Raw genomic sequence first — 13,994 nt, forward strand, 5'->3', positions numbered from 1 at the left:
GATTTAATTTCTACTTTTTTCTGACACAGTTCTTCGGGAGAGGGGTGCATCACTGACCACTTGTGTTTATGGTGACCGACTAGCATGGGTGCAAATTCAGAATGGTGAGTGTAAAAATTCAGGACAAAGGGTCAAAATTCAGGACGGAAGGTCAAACATTTGGGTCAAAAAGTACGTTTTACGGAACCATCACAGGAGGTCGCGCAATAGTAAATAATTCAGATGAGGATGAACTCAGAATGGCATCACCAGCCTATGGATCCCGACTGAGGGAGAGAAAAGCTGTATGAACTACTGTGAACTTCTGTCTGGACAAGCACTGACTATGCCAGGAGAGGCATACAAAAGAGGACATATGAGTAAAAGGCCAGAGAGTGCTGCGAGACCATAGCTGCCTTTCAGGATCTGTGCAACCCTAACTCAGCGGCAATGCACTGCAAGGTGCTAGGATTTGTGTGCCTCTTATGACCCTTCAACAAAAAGGACATATCGCCCCTCACCACAGACGGCGTATCATTATATATGAGATTGTATTTCATTGTATGGGATATACATGAACTCTCCTTAAAGTATGTCAGGTTGTCAATGTTATATAACATTTGAGACTGAAACCTGTGGGGGTGGAGTGTTGACACTGTGATAATTCTGCTGCCAACAGACCCACGTTAACCAAATTTCATTACCCACACAATGTGGTAACCAGCCATTTTCAATTTATAGCAACTTGCATTCAACTGTGAATGCTACCGGGCAACAATCTCGCTGTTGAATTTTCATCACCCCCCCAAAATATCTGCTTTGGGCATTTTTGTATATGATAATCCAAAGTTATTTATTTGGGATCACCTTCTGGGCCAGGGGTTTCATATAAATCTGGCAACTCATAGTACCTTCAGGTCAAAAGTGCCTCGACATGACAGCACATACCGCCGATACATGGCTTAAGGTTTGGTACAAAACAAAATTAAATGGACACAAAAGGCGAAATGGGTGTGGGATTCTTTGCTGGCTTCGATCATCATGCCCACGTATTCCGCTTTTTGGTGACTTACATTCTAAGCATTTTTGCAACTACTTCAAGAAAGACTCAGTCTACGTTTTAAGTACTGGAATCTTATTACAAGAGGTCAGGCAAGATGCAGCTAGAATAATCTTTTTGAAACCAAGCACCTATTGTCCCATATATGCAAATGCCATGAAGTTGTTATGGTCTTCTTTTCTTGGGCTGAAAGAGGCATTAGCATCAAACCAAGTGTTTCTCTATCAACTGTGTGGATAAAGACAGGACAGGATATAACAAGAATAACTTCCTATTTACATGGTTTATTTTAGCCCAACTGAGTTGTAATCAGTTTATCAGACTTGGAAGGATGAATAGCTGAACAAGCTCTTAAGGATTCAGACCTGTGTGCCCTAAAATATATCAATCAATCAAGGGCATTTGTAAAGCGCACTACTCGCCCATGAGGGTCTCAAGGCGCTGGGGGGGGGGGCTGCTACTGCTCGAATAGCCAGGTCTTGAGTAGTCTCCTGAAGGTTAGCAGGTCCTGGGTCTGCCGTAGAAGGATGGGGAGGGTGTTCCAGGTCTTGGCGGTGAGGTGGGAGAACGATCTGCCGCCGTAGGTCGCTCTTCGGATGCGGGGGACGGTGGCGAGGTTGGCAGAGCGGAGCTGGCGGTTGGGGGTGTAGATGGTGATTCGTCTGTTGAGGTATGCCGGTCCGGTGTTGTGGAGTGCCTTGTGTGCATCGGTGAGGAGCTTGAAGGTGATCCTTTTGTTGATGGGAAGCCAGTGCAGGTCCCTCAGGTGGGGTGTGATGTGGCTGCGGCGCGGGATGTCGAGGATCAAGCATGCTGAGGCGTTTATGCGTTGGAGTTGTTTCAGTAGCTTGACTGAGGCTCCTGAGTAGAGGGCGTTTCCGTAGTCCATCCTGCTGCAGGTGAGGGCCTGGGTGACAGTTTTTCTTGTTTCGGTGGGGATCCACCTGTAGATTTTAAGGAGCATGCTAAGGGTGTTGAAGCAGGAGGACGAGACGGCGTTGACTTGCTTTGTCATGGAGAGAGTAGAGTCGAGGATGAACCCCAGATTGTGTGCGTGGTCGGTGGGTGTTGGTGCTGTTCCCCGTGCAGTTGGCCACCAGGAGTCATCCCAGGCGGGCTGGTGGAGCCGAGGTTGAGGATTTCGGTTTTGTCCGAGTTCAGCTTCAGACGGCTGTTCTTCATCCACTAGGTGACGGCTTTCATTCCTTCGTGGAGGTTGGTTTTGGCGGTGACGAGGTCCTTGGTGAGGGAGAGGATCAGCTGGGTGTCGTCGGCGTAGGAGATGGTGTTGAGGTTGTGCAGTCGGGCGACGTGGGCGAGTGGTGCCATGTAGATGTTGAACAGTGTCGGGCTGAGGGATGAGCCCTGGGGTATGCCGCAGATCATCTTGGTGGCTTCGGAGCGGAAAGGGGGAAGGCGGACGCTCTGGGTTCTGCCGGAAAGGAAGTAGGTGGTCCATTTCAAAGCCTTGTCTCGGATCCCAGCGCCATGGAGGCACGCGCGTAGGGTGCAGTGGCAGACAGTGTCGAAGGCGGCTGATAGGTCCAGGAGGATGAGGGCTGCGGTTTCGCTGTTCTCCAGCAGGGCCCTGATGTCGTCAGTGGCGGCGATGAGGGCAGTTTCAGTGCTATGGTTGCTTCAGAACCCGGACTGGGACAGGTCCAGTATGCAGTTCTCTTTGAGGTAGCGCGTCAACTGTCTGTTGACTGACTTCTCTGTGACCTTCGCCGGGAACGGGAGCAGGGAGATGGATCAGAAGTTCTTGAGGTCCTTAGGGTCAGCCTTGGGTTTTTTGAGTAAGGTGTTGATCTCTGCATGCTTCCAGCTCTCTGGGAAGGTCGCTGTCTCCAAGGAGATTTTGATAGCTTTGCAGAGGTGGGGTGCAATGGTGGCGCTGGCTTTGTTGAAGATGTGGTGTGGGCATGGGTCTGATGGAGAGCTGGAGTGGATTGTGTTCATGATTTTGATGGTGTCATCATCGTTTATGTTGCTCCAGGAGAGCAGGGGGTCGGTGCGGGTGGTGGCCGTGGGGTCGGGGGTCTCGGTGGCTGTCGGGTCGGTCATGGCGTTGAAGCTGTCGTGGATGTCCGCTATCTTGTGATGGAAGAAGGAGGCAAGGGTCAGCAATGGGAATTTGACTCACTGAGTCATCTTACAGTTTACGGTGCTATTGAACACTTCTGCATACAGTTCTATAAAGTAGAAAATATACACGTAGAGGACCATATGCCCTTTGCCAAAGTTCTGGGTGGCTATCCCACGCTTGACATACAGCAGTTGAAAATAAATTACACATCACCTATTATTTAGGTGTTCGATGTCTGTACCCTTTTCTTTCTCAAGTTTGCAGTACGCTTCTCTGTGTGTCTTGAACTCCCCTTCCACACTTGCTCTGCCCTAATCTCTTGATCTTTCAATAGTTTACGAGTTCATGCACTCTGTAAATATCATGTCATCAGGAAGCTCCAAGGATTCCAGCAATTAACTCCTCCCAAGCAGCCTTTACATTTGCCAAGTAACCATTTACACACATTTGCATTTCTTTGGGGAAGCATACACCCTGGGCTTATTTCTTTTCACCGTCTGCCACTCCCTCCGGAATGCAGCACAGGAGCCTCCCTTGCACATCAGCTGGGGAATCTAGATTGTGGAAATTAACTTTTGTTATTTGGCTTAAAAGCTAAAATTACGGACAAATGCGGTCCGTAAAGACATTCATCACAGACAACGGACATAAGGGCTAATTTACAGACAGTCCGTGACATTTGCAGATGGTGGGTCACCCTACTTGTGTTATGTGAAAAGGGACTGCTTTATTGAAACAGGAGCACATAACACACTTTACTTGAGCAATCCGCCTTAGAAAACTAAAGCCTTGCTAAACATTAAATGAACTATCCAATATCCTACCTCCACCCCGACCGTCCCACCCCACACCTATCTTCTTCCTACTGTAGTGCATTTCAACACTTTTAAACCTTAACTTTCCCCTACAGCCTGTGACTGCATGTATTAACCTCTAAGAAACAAAGCGCCCTATACTGGACCTTGAACTTCCTTCCTAGTCCATGTGAGAGGTTGTTCACCCCCTCCCTTTCCACGTGGTTTACTAATGGCAATGCCAATCAAACTTCTGTAAACTCATGCAAAACTGTCCAGGCCACCCAGAAAAAGGCTGCCTGCTGACTTTTTATGCCACCCCCACCTCTAGCCATCCCTGTTATCCTCCTACCCTCTACCTTCCCTCAACAGCACAACACCATTCTCTGACACACCATAATTTTGCCCCAGGTGTAGAACCAAAATGTCCGGGCATCTTTCCCTAGCCAAAATACCATTCAAATACAGCATCAACTCACACCATTGTTTCCTCCCTTTGCCCCGCCAGGTGACAGAAAACCACGCAGGTCGAAACCTGACAGGAAACAACGCAGGTCGAAATCCAAATTTGCCCATACTCCTCTAAGCCACTAGTTGCCCTGGACTGACGCCTAAAAACGATGACACTTTGCATCCCACAGCGCGCTCCCCACCGGACTTTGGCTGGGTGCTGGTAAAGCCTGTAGATCCACCCTCCTCCCCTGCGCTCTGTGGTCAGTCTTAGAGCTGCACAGCCGTACCTCCAGCCTGTCCTCCCATCTCATGACGTCCTTTCACAGCACTCCAACCTGGCCCCTGAAACCCAGCATTTCGATACACATAACGTGCCACAGAACTTCCATGACAATATGGTGGAAAACAAGCAGACCTCACCTGCCCCCTGGCAAACTGCAGTCAATTGCTGAAGCACTCTGCAAAAGAAAGGCCAAGTTAACAGCCTCCTAAGTCTCCCCAAGCACCCTTGTTATCTCACTTAACACTCAAGCATCCTCTGTCCCAATTCCCCCGCTGAAGGCGCATAACCTCACAACAATTTTCCCATAATGGTGATAGCTGTGAGTTTTCCTTCAATCGTCATGCACGATGGGCCCTTCCCCGTCAAGTCCAATATAAATGGAACCACGTCCTCTGTCCTGTGCCACCCACCACCCTGTGCCGTGCCCCTGATGCCACGAATTCTGCCCAGGCCTGACTATATGCTCTCTGTGCTCACTCAGCTAGAGAACCTACTACCAGTAGCACCATCCTGTGTTCCCTACTGACCACAACTCCTCCAGCATGGGTGGCTTGCATCTATCCGCTTCTTTGGCCAACCCACGGAATCTCTCCTACTGTGAACAAGACAAATCATCCACACTGTCATTGTTCACCCCCGGAAAATGCAGCGCCCTGAATAAGATATCATGCCGCAGGCAGCCCAGCACACAAAAAACCCATCAGTTTTAACACCTGCGCATCTCTAGCAGACTGTCTATTCACCATCAGGACCACCAACATGTTGTCCACCTCGAACAGCACCCTCTGGTGCACCAGCTCTGCTCCCCACAATGTGACAGTCACAACCAAGGAAAAGAATTCCTAGAACGCAATGGTCCACCCCCTGCGTTCCACGCTGCTGGCCATTCTCCGTGTTCCATCACCCCCGCAATTGCAAGCCAAAAACCTAAACCTTCAGCCTTATCTGAGAATATCTGCACATCCCAATCCAGATTGTCATGATGGCCAACAGAATCCCATTAAAGGAATTCAAGACAATACCTCCACATTCTGAGATCTTCCTTGAAACCTGCAGATAGTCACACGTGATGTTCAGGCAACGAGAAACTCAAAAGAGTCCAACCTTGCCTACTAAAAAATGTTTGCCCTGACCGCTCTACATGCAAAGTTTAGATGCCCAGCAATACCTGAATCTCCCTTACCTTCACCTTTTCTCATGCCAGTATTCCTGCCAATAATTCCTACATCGTCTCCTTTTTGTCCAGCGGCAATCTCACCTGTTATGTTATGTTATGTTATTTATTGTTTTGTATAGCGCAACGGTTACTCAAAAAGAGTGTCCCGGCGCTTTAGGTAAGGGGAAGTAATGCAGAATAACACAACACAGTTTAAAAGAAAATAAACAACCAACAGACAATAAAAGAGGAACTACCTGGAGGCCTACTGGGAGAACAGCCAGGTTTTGAGCCCTTTCCTAAACTCAAGAAGAGTAGTAGCCCCCCGAAGTGGGAGCGGCAACGAATTCCACATCTGTGGGGCCAATAGACTAAAAGAACGGCCACCCAGGCGGGCCCTCTTAACACGAGGGACCGCCGCCAAGAGTAGAGATTCCGACCTCAACGAACGAGCCGGATGGTAAAAGGCCAGTCTCTTTTGGAGATACTGCGCCCCCACCGCGTGGAGCGCCTTATAGGCCAAGGTCATAGCCTTGAAGGCGATCCGTTTGCGGATGGGTAACCAATGCAGCGTCAGCAGTAGCCCAGAGACGCTAGTACGTCTATTTAGACCAAAAATGGCCCTGGCCGCCGCATTCTGCGCAACTTGAAGCCGCTGTAGCAGGTACTCTGGTAGGCCCAGGTAAAGAATGTTGGCATAATCCAACCTGGAGCCTATCAGAGCCTGCACAGTCAGCCTCCTATGCTCCTCTGACAGAAGAGGCAGAAACCTCCGCAGCATTTTTAATAGGCCAAAGCAGGTGCCGGTCACCCCAAGGATCTGGGCTTTCAATGTCAACCCCTTGTCCATCTTAACCCCCAGGTTTTTAGCCATTGGGGAAGAGCCGGATGGTGGGAACATGTTGACGGGCCACCATGCCTGCCAGCTGGGCTCTGTATCGCACCCGAAGAAGAGTACCTCCGATTTATCGGAATTGCACTTGAGGCTGTTCAGTTGGAACCATGTGAACACCGCCCCAAGGCAATTCCGGATACTCTCCCCGTCAAAGTCAGCCCCTCTCTCGCAAGAGAAAAGGAGCTGGGTGTCGTCGGCATACGACACGATCCGGGCACCAAATGACTCCGCCACCACCGCCAAAGGGGTCATAAAGATGTTAAAAAGGGTCGGGCTCAAAATAGAGCCCTGAGGGACCCCGACTCCCAATGGCGGCATCACGGCGGAGTCAGGTGGTGTCCAGACCGTCTGCCGGCGGCCGGCTAAGAAGGACGAAAACCATTTGAGCACCGTCCCCCGAAGACCAATCTCAAAGAGTCTTGCGAGAAGGCCATCATGGGGGACGGTGTCAAAAGCCGCCGACAGATCCAACAACACCAGCATGACTTTGCCCCCGGTATCCAACACCCCTTTGATGGTTTCAAAAACCTCAAGGAGCGCGGTCTCGGTGCTACGATTAGAGCGAAAGCCTGACTGGGAGTCATGCAGAATCTCGTGGGACTCCAAAAAATTGGAGAGCACCGACTGAACGTGCTTCTCCAAGATTTTTACACAAGCCGGCAGCAACGAAATCGGCCTATAGTTAGCTGGGACCTTTGGGTCAAGGCTAGGTTTTTTAAGTAGCGGGATAACCATGGCCTTCTTCCACTCTGACGGAACCACACCCTAACTCAACGAAAGGTTGAGAAGAGGGTTCGCCAGTGGGTTGATCACCTCCGCCAATTTACCCAAGAGCTTAGCTGGGCAAGGGTCCAACGGAGACCCAGATTTTAAATTGCCCATAAGCGCTAGAGAGGCGGGGGCTGACAAAGATGGGAACTCGGCCAGCATGGCGCCCCGCGCAACAGATGAAAACATACCACCCTCGGGCACCGGCGGCCTGACAGGTACTACAGATGAAAAAGAGTCCTGTATAAGTTTTATCTTGCTAGTAAAAAAACAGGCAAGATCCGCCGCCCAGGAACCTAAGGGCACCTCTTCCGATGTAATGGTCCGAGGGGAAATGAATTCTCTTACGATGGTAAAAATCTCCTTGCTGGAGTTCCCGGCCGCTTCGATTCTCCCCGCAAGATAGGCCTTCTCTGCGAGGCGGATGTCCCGGTGGTAAACCTTAACCGCAGCCTTATAGGCAGACCTGTCCATGCTGTCATAGTGAGCCCGCCAGGCCCTTTCGGCTACCTTGCACTGCTGCCGCGTAGCCCACAGTGCAGAAGTGAACCAAGGGGCCGACACCCGCTTAGATGTCAAGCGGGGGGGCTGCATCGGGGCCAGGTCATTAAGCCTCTCCGTAAGCCAATCTTGCAAGGACTCCAAGTCCCTCTCCAGCTCACCTGAGAGAGGACAGGGGTGATTCAAAGCAGCCTGAGCCAGCATCTCAGGGGTTACTCTACTAAATGCTCTAAAAGCTCGTCCCCGTTGCTGTGGGACAGGGGTGGATGACCTGGCAGTGCCACTGATCATAAATTTGGCAAGGCAGTGATCCGACCACAAGACCGGGAGAATCTCTTTCACCACCAGAGGCGATGTAGAAAAAACCTGGTCAAGAGTATGCCCCTTAGCATGAGTCGGCCCCTGCAGATGAGGTATAAGGCCCAGTGGATTCATGGCTTCAGAAAGCTTTATGGCAGCAGGGTCAGACGGATCATCCATCCGGATGTTAAAGTCCCCTGCCACTAAGCAGTGTTCTGCTCTCAGAGCCAGACCCAACAGCACCGAATCAAGGTCGACAAAGAAAGTTCCGAGCGGGCCAGGGGGTCGATAGACCAACAGACCCTTCACTGACTGGTGCGGCGCTAGCGTGAGTGAAAAAGCCAGCGATTCCGATCCACGGATATCCTCCGTGGGCAAGACGGTGCACAACGTGCCCTTCCTCACCACCAGAGCGACCCCACCGCCCCTGCCCTTCGCTCTATCCTTCCTGAAGATGTTATACTCAGGCGGGATTGCCATTGCCACATCGGGGTTGGAGGATTCTCCCCACCAAGTCTCCGTCAACATTAAACAGAGTGGCTTCTCTGTCTCGAGAAGCTCAAAGATGTCTTGCGCATGACTGCACGCTGATCTGGTGTTTAGCAGCATGCATGCGTACTCTGCGCCAGCTATAATAATAGACGGGGCTGAAGACAAAGCCCGGGTAGGACGCCAGCCACAACCCGGGCATCGAGACTTACCCCTGTGGCGGCCCGGAAAGACAGACTGGCAACCAAACTCCCTATGATTCAGAGAGCGCAACTCCTCACATGTGTACCGCACCAAAAGTGCGCCAGATTTACACATACTAAAAATGCAGAGCCCCACCTGCCGCCCGCAACGCCTCCGGGACGCTGACGGGCGCAGACGGGCAGGACTCTGGCTTGACTCAGGCGCGAGTCAGGCGCCACCGCTGCGCGGAGGTAGCGAGCTTTAAATACAGCCTCCTCGTTCTCCCCTCGGAGAACTAGAGCGCTGAGTGGAGTGGCGCGCTGCAAGGCAGCAGCCCCAATATGGCGGCCCTACTTCCTGTCCAACAACAATAATGCCAGGTGACAGCGCTCCGCTTCTGCAAGCGGTGGGGGGCACAATTATGGTGCAGGAATGAGGGCGCTACCGCGCTATTAAAAACAGGTAAGAACCTGATTAAAAATCACACAATTGTCACAACAAACAAAACGAGTAAAAATGCCAGTTTTAAAGCGCTGCGCGCCTGCAGCAGCGTGATGAGAAGGCGCCAAAGCGAGGAAAGGTATCCCCTTACCGTAAAGGTCGAGCAGCTCCCACCAGCTCGTTAAATACAGCCTCCTCGTTCTCCCCTCGGAGAACTAGAGCGCTGAGTGGAGTGGCGCGCTGCAAGGCAGCAGCCCCAATATGGCGGCCCTACTTCCTGTCCAACAACAATAATGCCAGGTGACAGCGCTCCGCTTCTGCAAGCGGTCGGGGGCACAATTATGGTGCAGGAATGAGGGCGCTACCGCGCTATTAAAAACAGGTAAGAACCTGATTAAAAATCACACAATTGTCACAACAAACAAAACAAGTAAAAATGCCAGTTTTAAAGCGCTGCGCGCCTGCAGCAGCGTGATGAGAAGGCGCCAAAGCGAGGAAAGGTATCCCCTTACCGTAAAGGTAAAGGTAAATTACTATTCTTTGAGAATAGATTTCAAACCGCAAGACGGACAAAACCTTACTCTGGCCCACTGTGATTTAGTCCACCCATGAGCTCTTGAAAACTTACCAGCATACGCTGGCAGTCGGCCAAGCCAGGTGCCCTTGTGGAAAATTAGCACGGTTTGGTGAACATTATCTGCGCCATCTTGCCTCCTCCCCCGATGCCACACTTTTCGTGCGCACCCGCCATTTTTTAATGCCCTGATCAGAACAAGATGCCACTGGCCCCCGACATGGCCCTTCGCCCTCACCAAGCCTGCACGCTGACCAACCCCCTGCTTGCACCTGCCTTGAATCATAAACCCCTCTTCAGCGCTGCTCTGCCTCAGACCCCCATCCTGTTCCCAGCGCAACACCTCCCTTCTTCCCTTTCCTGGTCCCCGGCCCTTTTGATGCAAACCCTTTTTCCCCGTGTGCCCGTTTGTCTTCTTCGTTCCCAGGCCGACACCCAGCTCTGCCGATACTATCCCTTGCCCCTCCCCGTGCAATAGAAAGCTTCCCTCATCAAAGGACCCCCGAGTTGATCAAAGCCCCCACCCCATGAGATCCGATCGAACCCCGCATTCCATGAATTGGCGGAATATCCAGCTGCGCGATAGTCATCACCTGCTGTGACCAGGGGGGGGACTTCTACTGTAAAAATGTGTGGGAACGGGCCCAAAGGGGGATTCCGGGAATGTCTTTTCCGTACATCAAAGCATTGTCATGAGTATGTAAACTGTAATAAAACCGCTAAAGACTGAATATAAGGGCCAGGCCCCAGAAATAAGTTAGAGCACCTCAGAACGATACCTGCTGTCTGTTTTGCTGTGTTCTCCTCCGGAGAGAATAAAACCTTGTTTCCTGCTTTCCAGTCTCCAGCGCCTGCCTCTTCACTGATTAATAATTCGTGGGTCACAGAGGCAATACCGCCGGGCAAATCTCGATTGTCCCCGACCAAATACAGGTTTTTACAATTGGCGTCCCAAGCGTGGGGCCCATCAGCGACTCGTGGATCCAGTGGGAGAGGTCCCGACGACAGAGTGAACGACTGCAACGATCGGGAGAGCTCTTGCCCAATAGACCCTCGTCTGGCAGCCGATCATCCGAACTTCACTAGTTCCGAACAGACCTCTCTCGAGCGATCTACGGTCCTGACTGGGGACCATTAGGAGTGCCGTGAGAAATACGAGAAAAAGAGGACGAACAGGCGCTGGATTCGGAAGACAAGAAACTGTCCATACGGTCCGGGTAAGGTCGTGTAAACACGACGGATTGCGAAATAATTGCTTGATTGTTTAAAAAATACTAGTATTACTCTTTGTTAACTTATTTTGGAGATTCACTGTCTGCACGCGGAGAAACAGTAGGCTCTTTCCCTCTTGCAAACAGTGAAGGATAGGTAACGCAGCCGTCGTGCCTATTTTTCTCCCCCACTGACTCTATTATTTCTTAAACGGTTTTTGGGAGATTCCCTCTCCCTCACTGATTAACTGGGTTCTTTGACCCCGAACTACTGGTCGCAGATTGTCTTCTGGAGATTCTCTGTCTGCAAACCGGAAATAACAGATTCCTCTTTGTGGATAGTGAAAGGGTAGAGGACGCAGACTTTTGCGCCCTACTTACTCTCCCCATTGATTCTACTCTATCTTATTTATTATTGATTGTTCCTCGTTACTGGTTACTCTTTTTTATTTTTTTGTTCATGAGGTATTCACTGCCCGCAAACAACGTAGAATAGAAATATTCTGTCTAGTCTTTGCGCACAGTGATAAGATAGGCAGTGCTGACTTTTTGTCCCTCGCTACGAGCCGTCATGTCTGTCTTCTCCCCACTGATTGATAATTGGTTCAGCCCGGACCGTGTATTAGAGGTGGACCATATAGCTCCACTGGAAGGCACCCCTAATAAGGACATGTTCATAAACTATGGATTAGTCACCATAGCCTATAATAAATTGTGGCACAGGTATACCAAAGAATGTCAAGACAAACAGTGGCCACTGGTAGGGTCCTTTGACCTTGGTAAAATAGAAACGTTGGAAATCGCCCTTCGCAATAATAAGACAACGCCTATTATGCTCGACAGTCTCGGTATGTGGCGCAGAGAGGCTATGCAACGACAGAGAAAAGACGAGGACAGATCAGGTAGAGAAACATACCGACAGGACAACCCCGAGGCACCACGACCCAAAAGTTATCCCCCGACACTACGCAAAAGACGGCCAGACTTAGGGCAAGACCAATGCGCTTTTTGTAGATACGTCGGACACTGGAAAGCCCAATGCCCGACTCTACTGAGCGTGAGTAGGGGCAGAGGGCCGACAGGAACGACAGGCCGGCAGAATGAGAAAAAGCGCGAGGCAAAGAAGAATCAGACTCGCATGGACAGACCAGATAGAACCACCACGTTTGATTATGCCCGATGGCACAGATTTCGCCAGAACGATTTCAGCGACATGTTCGAATTTTCCTAGGACCGGACAATGTAAAGACGGGAACCCAGCCTAGTTCTAAATTAACAGACAGAAAGAGAAAAATTATGGCCAATCACTGTTTTATGTTTGTCTTTGAATCTTGTGTATCATGCTTTTTACTGTCCCCGCACCCCCCGTTTGAGTTTGTGTGTACGTAATATATGAATCTGCGTTATCCCCCTGCACGTGCTTCCATGTTACATAAACTATGTTAATAGAAATTTTAGCATGAAACAACCTGGAAAGAAAAAAAATATAAATAAATCAGTAAGCCGCTGATAAACATGAACTTTTATTTTAACATAACAAGCAAAAGAAAAACACAAAAACGCTAGAAAAACAAGAACGGTAAACTGTAGAACATGAAAGCCAACTGAACACCACCCCCCCCACATTCTGGAACCTTCCAAAGCAGGGCAGGGTTACGGCTACGCCCAACCGGCGGCAACCCATATAAGGCGGGCCCTGCTGCCAGCACTTGGTCAGGAAATCTCAACGTATGGGGGAGCCGGAGGAGAGGCAGGGGCCAGCGGGGTCCAGCCGCAGCGGCCCTAGGTAGTTGCCGGTAGTCCCGCCACATGTCCACCCGGTCCGGCCACCAATGGCCAGGGACCGGGGCCAACTGAGTCTGGCTGCAGCCGATGACCTAAGGAATCCCGGTCCAGAGAAGAACGAGGCACCTCTTTCTTTTCCCCTCCGTAACAGCCACAGCAGCTCTGGGCGGCGGGATGTCCTGCACGTACCTCCACAACAATTTGTCCAAGTTGGGCTGGGAGGGAGAGGCGACGCGGACGAGCCTCTCCCACCTCCACGGATAGGAGGTCTCCCAGCCCCCGGCCCAACACCGAACACCCCCAGCCAGGTGATGGTGCGCCAATACTTGCGCAGCACCGAACGTGCAATGGTACCCATATTTTCGGAGCACCGAATATGCAATGACTGCACCGATACTTGCGCAGCACCGAATGTGCGCCACAGGTGGCCATACTTCCACTCTTACAGACTCGATGAGAGGGGACTGCTGCAGGGCCTCAAAATGGCGTCTGGGTCCGCTGGAAGGCGGGCCTCGGCCACTAGAGTAACTTTGAACGGCAATGTAACTCGGTCGCTCGCCCACCGGAGCACGAGCCCCCACCTCCGACAACATCTCCACAGCCTTGAAGATTCTGCAAAGGTCACCGGAGGAACCCTCGGCCACTGCAGGCCTCCGGTAAGGGACAACTGCCTTGATCGCCAACGGAACAAACATGACATTGCCACTCCTTCTGTTAGCATGAATTCTAGAACTGCCGAAAAGGACTCTGGTCCAACTGCCGATTGTAGGAAACATTTTCCCTGATGCTACTTCCGGACTAACCCGGCCCCGCCCAAAATGGCGCCGGTATCGATAGGAACTTACGAACACCTCGTGGTGTCCCTTTGTACTATACAAACTTAATGTTCTGAGACGTATATGACCCTTTTTGTACACTTGACAAGAAGAAAGGAGAGCCCACTCGGGGAACATGTAAACGGATCCTGTTAAAATGATGATTATAAAATGTACGATGTATTATGTTTTTATATAAATATAGCCGATGTATAACCTCG

The sequence above is a fragment of the Lissotriton helveticus genome, chromosome 10, assembly GCF_964261635.1.
Source record: "Lissotriton helveticus chromosome 10, aLisHel1.1, whole genome shotgun sequence".
NCBI lineage: Eukaryota > Metazoa > Chordata > Amphibia > Caudata > Salamandridae > Lissotriton > Lissotriton helveticus.